The sequence below is a fragment of the Peromyscus californicus genome, unplaced genomic scaffold (genome assembly GCF_007827085.1).
Source record: "Peromyscus californicus insignis strain IS unplaced genomic scaffold, ASM782708v3 Scaffold_8__1_contigs__length_139910024, whole genome shotgun sequence".
Classification (NCBI taxonomy): Eukaryota; Metazoa; Chordata; class Mammalia; order Rodentia; family Cricetidae; genus Peromyscus; species Peromyscus californicus.
The window spans coordinates 10,964,409-10,970,688 of NW_026294606.1; the positions used below are offsets into that span (position 1 = coordinate 10,964,409).

At 42.9% G+C, this 6,280-nt stretch overlaps 1 non-coding gene across 1 annotated transcript; it reads left to right on the forward strand.

Moving 5' to 3' along the window:
* The first annotated feature begins 239 nt into the window (after nt 1-239).
* On the forward strand, nt 240-455 carry LOC128104893 (small nucleolar RNA U3). Its single transcript, XR_008216172.1, has one exon. It is a non-coding gene; the product is annotated as a small nucleolar RNA U3 (small nucleolar RNA).
* Nucleotides 456-6,280: the final 5,825 nt, after the last annotated feature.

Genomic DNA, 6,280 nt, shown 5'->3' on the forward strand with positions numbered 1-6,280 from the left:
GCAGCAAGCAAAACGCTGTTCCCGCTGTTGCAGGATATTTGAGCAAACCATGCAAAGATGTGCTGCTAGTTTACCTTGCCTGTCTAAGGCACCTGATTGGTTTAGTAAAGAGCTGAACAGCCAATAGCTAATGGGGAGAGGTTAGGCGGGACTTCTGGGCAGAGAGAGGAACTCAGGATGAATCTAGGTGCATGAGAAAGATGCCAGTGAGACATGGAGAGAGTCAGACATACAGAATGAAGACTATACTTCCAGGGGTCATTTCTGTAGTTTGTTACTAGAGAAGTTTCTCTGACTGTGTAGAGCACCGGAGACCACAAGGATGAGACGTAGCCTTCCCTCCTGAGCACGAAGCTGGCTCTAGGTACTGCTTTTCTGTAGCTGCCTCCTGCCATTGATGATAGGTCTTCTCTGCCTTTGTGAGAGTGAGAGGGAGGAAACACAGTCTGAGTGGAAAAAACAAAAAAAAACAGACATACAGAATGGAGCAGAGGTAAAAAGCCACATGGCAGAATGTAGATTAATAGAAACAGGTTAATTTAAGTTATAAGAGCTAGTTAGGAACAAGCCTAAGCTAAAGGCCAAGCTTTCATAATTAATAGTCTCCATGTCTTTATTTGGGGGCTGGCAGTCCCAAAAGAAAGAAAATCTAACTATACCTGTCCAATGGAGACATGGTGTTAACAAGCTTATGGAAGGCAAAAATGAATTCAGTGATGTTGCCGGATACCAGAGCAGCACATGGACACCAACTGTGTTCTATACATGAACACTAATAAATCAAAGCCTACATTGAGGAAACAGTTCCATGTATAGCAGCATCTGTAAAGATATGACACTTAGAGGGAAAACACCTAAGGAGCTAAAATACTGAAAATTCAAGAGCATTACTGAAATAAACCCAAGAGCACCAATAAATAGAAATGGACAACCAATAATCATGGATTAGAAGATGTGGTATTACTAGAATGTCAATACAACACAAAGTACTGCACATTCTATCCAATTCAATGTAATTCCCATAAAAATTCTGTCAGTTTTGAATAAAGAAAAAAAAAAAAAAGCCTGGAAAATTCACCGTGGACCCAACTAGCCAAAATTATTTTGAAAACTAAGAACAAAGTTGAGAGTCTCACATCCCTTGATTTCAAAACATATTACAAACCTACCAAAAGTTTGTCATGTACTTAAAGAGAGATACAGAGACAGATGGGATAGGTGAGAGGTGGGAAGAAAGTCCTTTGTGCCTTCTCAGCAAGACCGTGAAACAGGGAAAAGACAGTATTTTCAGTTCATACTGTTGAGAAAAATGTATCTCCACACACAAGACACCAAACAGTTTACAAGAGATCAAAGACAAAGGTATGGCCCCAAAGTGTGCAACTCCTGGAAGAAAACAGGAGGAGATCCTAAAGTACCGTACCCAGCCAGGATTTCTTGGCTATAACCCCAAAACCACAGGTAATAAAGGTAAATGTGGTGGTTTGAAAGAAAATGGACCCTGAAGGGAGTGGCACTATTAGGAGGTGTGGCCTTGTTGGAGGAAGTGTGTCATTGTGGGGGTGGGCCTTGAGGTCTTTTTTTCAAGCTTCACTCAGTGTGGCAGTTGGTTGACTTCCTGTTGCCTGCAAGATGTAACACTCTCTGCTCCAGCACCATGTCTGCCTGCATGCTGCCATGCTCCCTGCCAATTAAATATTTTCCTTATATGAGTTGCCATGGTCATAGTGTCTCTTCACAGCAATAAAAAATACCTAAAACAGTAAAGATAAATAAGTTTTACTATAGAAAAGTTCAAAACAGTTGAGCAAACAATACAATAAACACAATGAGGGTTAAGCTATAGAGTGAGGGAAACCAAAACATATATCTAAAGGGGGATTGATATTAGAAATGTGTTTTTAAATTCCTGAGGCCAATACACACAACAAAGTAATAAGTTAAATCCAAAATAGCTCAACCAATATTTCTCTAAGAGTGATAGAAGAAGGCTAAATCTCATGACAAGAGGCCCAGCATCTAGAGAAGTATCAATCAAAGCCTACGAGGATGCCCAGCACAAGGATAGCAAGCCTGGTGCTGATGGAGAAGTTAGAGCTTTCACCCGTTGTTCATGGTGATAGGAAATGATGCCGTCGCTGTGAATACAAACTAGCAGCTAAGTTCAAACAGAGACCCCAAGTGACTCAGAAATTCCATTTCTGGTTATAGACTACTTCCCCTATACCTCAAAATAAACCTGAAAGTATTCCAAAGAAATATTTGCCTATTTTTGCTCAAAACACATGTTCATAATATGTTTTATTCATTATAAGCAAAAAGTAGAAACAACCGAAGTATCGTATAAACAAAATATAGTATATACATGAAGTGGTATTATTATTATTGAGACTCAAAGAGGAAGGACATTTTGGCACATGGTGTAGCACCAGTGAATGCTGAGAGTGTAACAAGCCATCCACAAAGCTATAAACGCTGTGGTGTGGGTGACAGGTGCCTCCAGAGTTCTCAAATAGACTCTACAATAGTTCAGCAACAGACTACACAAAGTTGGGTTTAGGGACTGGGCGATGTGAAAGCAAGAAGTTGTTGCCTGAATGTCCTTAATACCTCTGAACTATCCTCTTAAAAATGCTTAGGATAGGGCTGGAGCGTTGACTCGGTGGTTAAGAGCATTTGTTGTTCTTCTCGAGGACCCAGGTCCCATTTCCAGCATCCACTGGGTAGCTCACAACCATCTATAACTCCAGTCCCAGGACATCTGATGCTCTCTTCTGATCTCCCAGGGCAGTAGGGATGCATGTGGTGCACAGACACGCATCGTGCATACAGGCAAAACTTACTCATAAGTATAAAATAATAAATAAATCTAAAAAATTTTTGAAAAAAAAATGCTTAGGATAGAAATTTTGTTTGTTTAGTTCACCCCAATTAAAGATTTAAAATTAAAAGTAAAAATGTTAAAATAAGCCACAGATCAAGAGGAAACCCAGAAAAGAACAAACCAAAGTTGATTCCTTCTTACTTCTGAGACAGAGGGAATGAAAACCATGATTTCCCCCTCTGTCATCGACTCACTCTCTGGAAACCAGATGCCATATCAGAGAGGCCCCTGTAGCAGGCCCCAGGTGGCTTTCAGCTGACCATCATCAAGGCACTGAGCCCTTGGTCCTTCTAGGAACAGAACTGTGTCAACTTTCACATGTGTAAGTCTGAGGTACAACCATGCATGACTGTGTCAGCATCCTCCAGCCTGAAGATAATGTGAGCAGGTGTCTTCTGCAATATTCACGGGGATGAGTCTAGAGCAGTCCTCAGCCAACACTCTACAAGGTGCCCTGACTTTCATTCTGAGACCTAGATAAGAATCCTATTTTAGTACAAGTTAGGGGTTTCTCCTTAATGACACAAACCTCCTCAACAACTACAATCATTTTGCCTGTTCCTACTGTGTCCTGAGTTTTACCCAGCTCATAGCCACTTTCCTCACCAAACTGCACAGCTGACCCACAACTGAACTGGACTCATGCTCCTTCCCTCATCAAACTGCAGTGAGCAATAACCGTGTGTATCTGTAGTTTTCCTGCCTGGCCCACAGTCAAGACAAATCTCTCTCATCCGCCAGTCCCACAGCTGCTCAGACCCAAGTAAACACAGAGACTTATATTGCTTACAAACTGTATGGCTGTGCCAGGCTTCTTGCTAACTGTTCTTATATCTTAAATTAATCCATTTCTATAAATCTATACCTTGCCACGTGACTTGTGGCTTACCAGCATCTTCACATGCTGCTAGTCATGGCAGCGGCTGGCAGTGTCTCTGCCACTCAGCCTTCCACTTCCCAGAATTCTCTCTCCTTGTCCCGCCTATACTTCCTGCCTAGCCACTGGCCAATCAGTGTTTTATTTATACAGAACGATATCCATAGCAACTGTGCCATCATCTAGATGATACAGTTTTAAAAACATCCTCTGTCATACAAATCTTTTAATTTTCAATTACTTTTAAAGTTAGCTGCCTTTGAGTTTTGGGGGGCATAGGCAGAGTATGGCCAGATTCTTTGCCAGGATATAGTGTGGGTGGGCTCTAGTCTAGCTCCTAACAGCATCCTGGTTCAGCTCTGAAACCTCAATACCTCATGAGCACAGTCTTTGCTGTCTGCATTTCTTTTGACATTTTGGTCTTGCACACCCCTACCAGATGGTACACTGAACTCTACCTAGAGCACTTCTAGGACTTCTCCAGCTCACAGTACAGGTTCTCCACACCCGCCCATTTTGCAGAGCGGTTCCAAAGGCTTACAAATCACCTAGCTAAATAGTCACAGCAACTCTCCATTTCCAAGTATTATCACATTTTCTCATCACTATGAGCAAATGTCCTGAGGAAAAACAGTTTTTAGTAGTGGGGAGGTTTGTTTGAGCTCATGGTTAGATGGTTAGGGTCTGCCATGGTAGGGAAGGCAGGAGAGCAGGTAGCTCGATGGTGAACTGAGGTCATGGTTTGATGATTAGGGTCTACCATGGTAGGAAAGACAGGAGAGCAGGCAGTTCCATGGTGAATTGAGGTCATGGTTAAATGGCTATAGTCCACCATGGTAGAGAAGACAGGATGTCAAGCAGCTCCATGGTGAACTGAGCTCACAACAGCTACTTGGTCACACCTGATGGAAGCTAAGGACAGACAGTGAGGACTGAGCTATACACCTCAAGGCTCAATCCCGAGATTCACAAGTCAAACACATTAACATGTAGAGACATTTTCTATCTAAACTGCTGTGACCTGAGAGGACAGCTATGGGCCAGACAGTCCCCACACATCTCATACTTACTGAATGAACTTTCTCTTTGACTTTGTGTGCTCTTAACTAGCTATGGATGTAGAGCAAATGACCCCAAATTTTTACAGCTTCAGAAGACAGTGTTGATTATCTTACAGTGTCTACAGCTGGCAACTCTGTACTTAGATTTGCAGCGCCCTGATTTGGAGTCTCTCATAGGCTCTAATGAAGGTATTGGGTGATACTATAGTAACCTTGAAGTTTAGCCAGTGAAGGATCCACAGAGGCTCCCCAAGTCATGATGCAGTTATATCCTTATGAACTCATTGTGAACTGAGACTCCATTGTTAGTGGAACTATTAGGAGATGGGAATGCATTTACTATACATACAGCCAGCTGAACATCACAGCCTTAAATGTTCTCAGATGCTTTTATCAGCCCAATACAATAGTGTTCCCTGACTGACCACGGCTCTAAGGTAAAACCTTGGATGGTCATATGAATACACTTTTGCAGCATTGCTACAGCCATGGAGCAGGATCCTTGTAAACCCTGGCTTTATCCAGGGCACAGATTGTTTGGATGACACCAGCTCCTCTGGCTGAGAGCCTAGCCCTGTGTCATCCAGGGCACTGTGTGAATCTGGGAAAAGACAGTTGACCTCTTTGACTCCCAAGCTTCTTTACGAGGACAACTCAAAGAGTGGGGAAGGAAAGTTCTGTTGGAAACACCGCCTCTCTGTGAACAGTGGTCACAAGCCTTCAGCAGGATAGAAGAATAAAAAACGTAAGTAAAATTAAATAAATCAAAGCTAGGGAGAGGAAAGGGTGGTGCAACCTGCTCAACCAGCTGAACTAGAGGCACTTCACTCTTTTCAAATGCCTTGTAGCAAGGCAGCCTAGGATGTGTCTGCCCTAGACTAATGGATGTGAGCTGCTCAGAACTAAGGTGAGAGCATCCATTCATTTGTTTTTCAGTCAATAAATATTTATTAATGGCCTACTTACTCATTGCCGGGCACCAAAATAATTTAGTGAGGATGAAGGGGAGGGAAACAGGTAGGGAGAGAGAGGAGGGAGGGAGGGAAGGAGGGAGAGAGGGAGGGAGGGAGGGAGAGAGGGAGGGAGGGGAGGAAGAGAAGGGAAGAAGGCAAAAAAGAAGGAAGGAAGGGAGGGAGGGAGGTAGAGAAGGAGGGCCTTCCTAATGATTCTGAAACACATTCCACTGGTCTGTTGAGGTATTCAGGCATTAGTTACTTCATTACAACATATTATTTAATTAAGTGAAACTATGATCAAGACATGTTTGCTATTGAGCAATATACCTCTACAAAGACACACAAAAAATAGGCATATGGAGCTAATCCTCCTGGCCTGGAGACCCAGGTAGCATAGATGTTTCTCCTCTTCCTCATGTCTCTCCACTAGGGACTCCACAAAGTCTCACCAAGTGTTTGACAGGAAGCCCCCAGCTGCCTAACACGGCCTAGAGTCACAGGT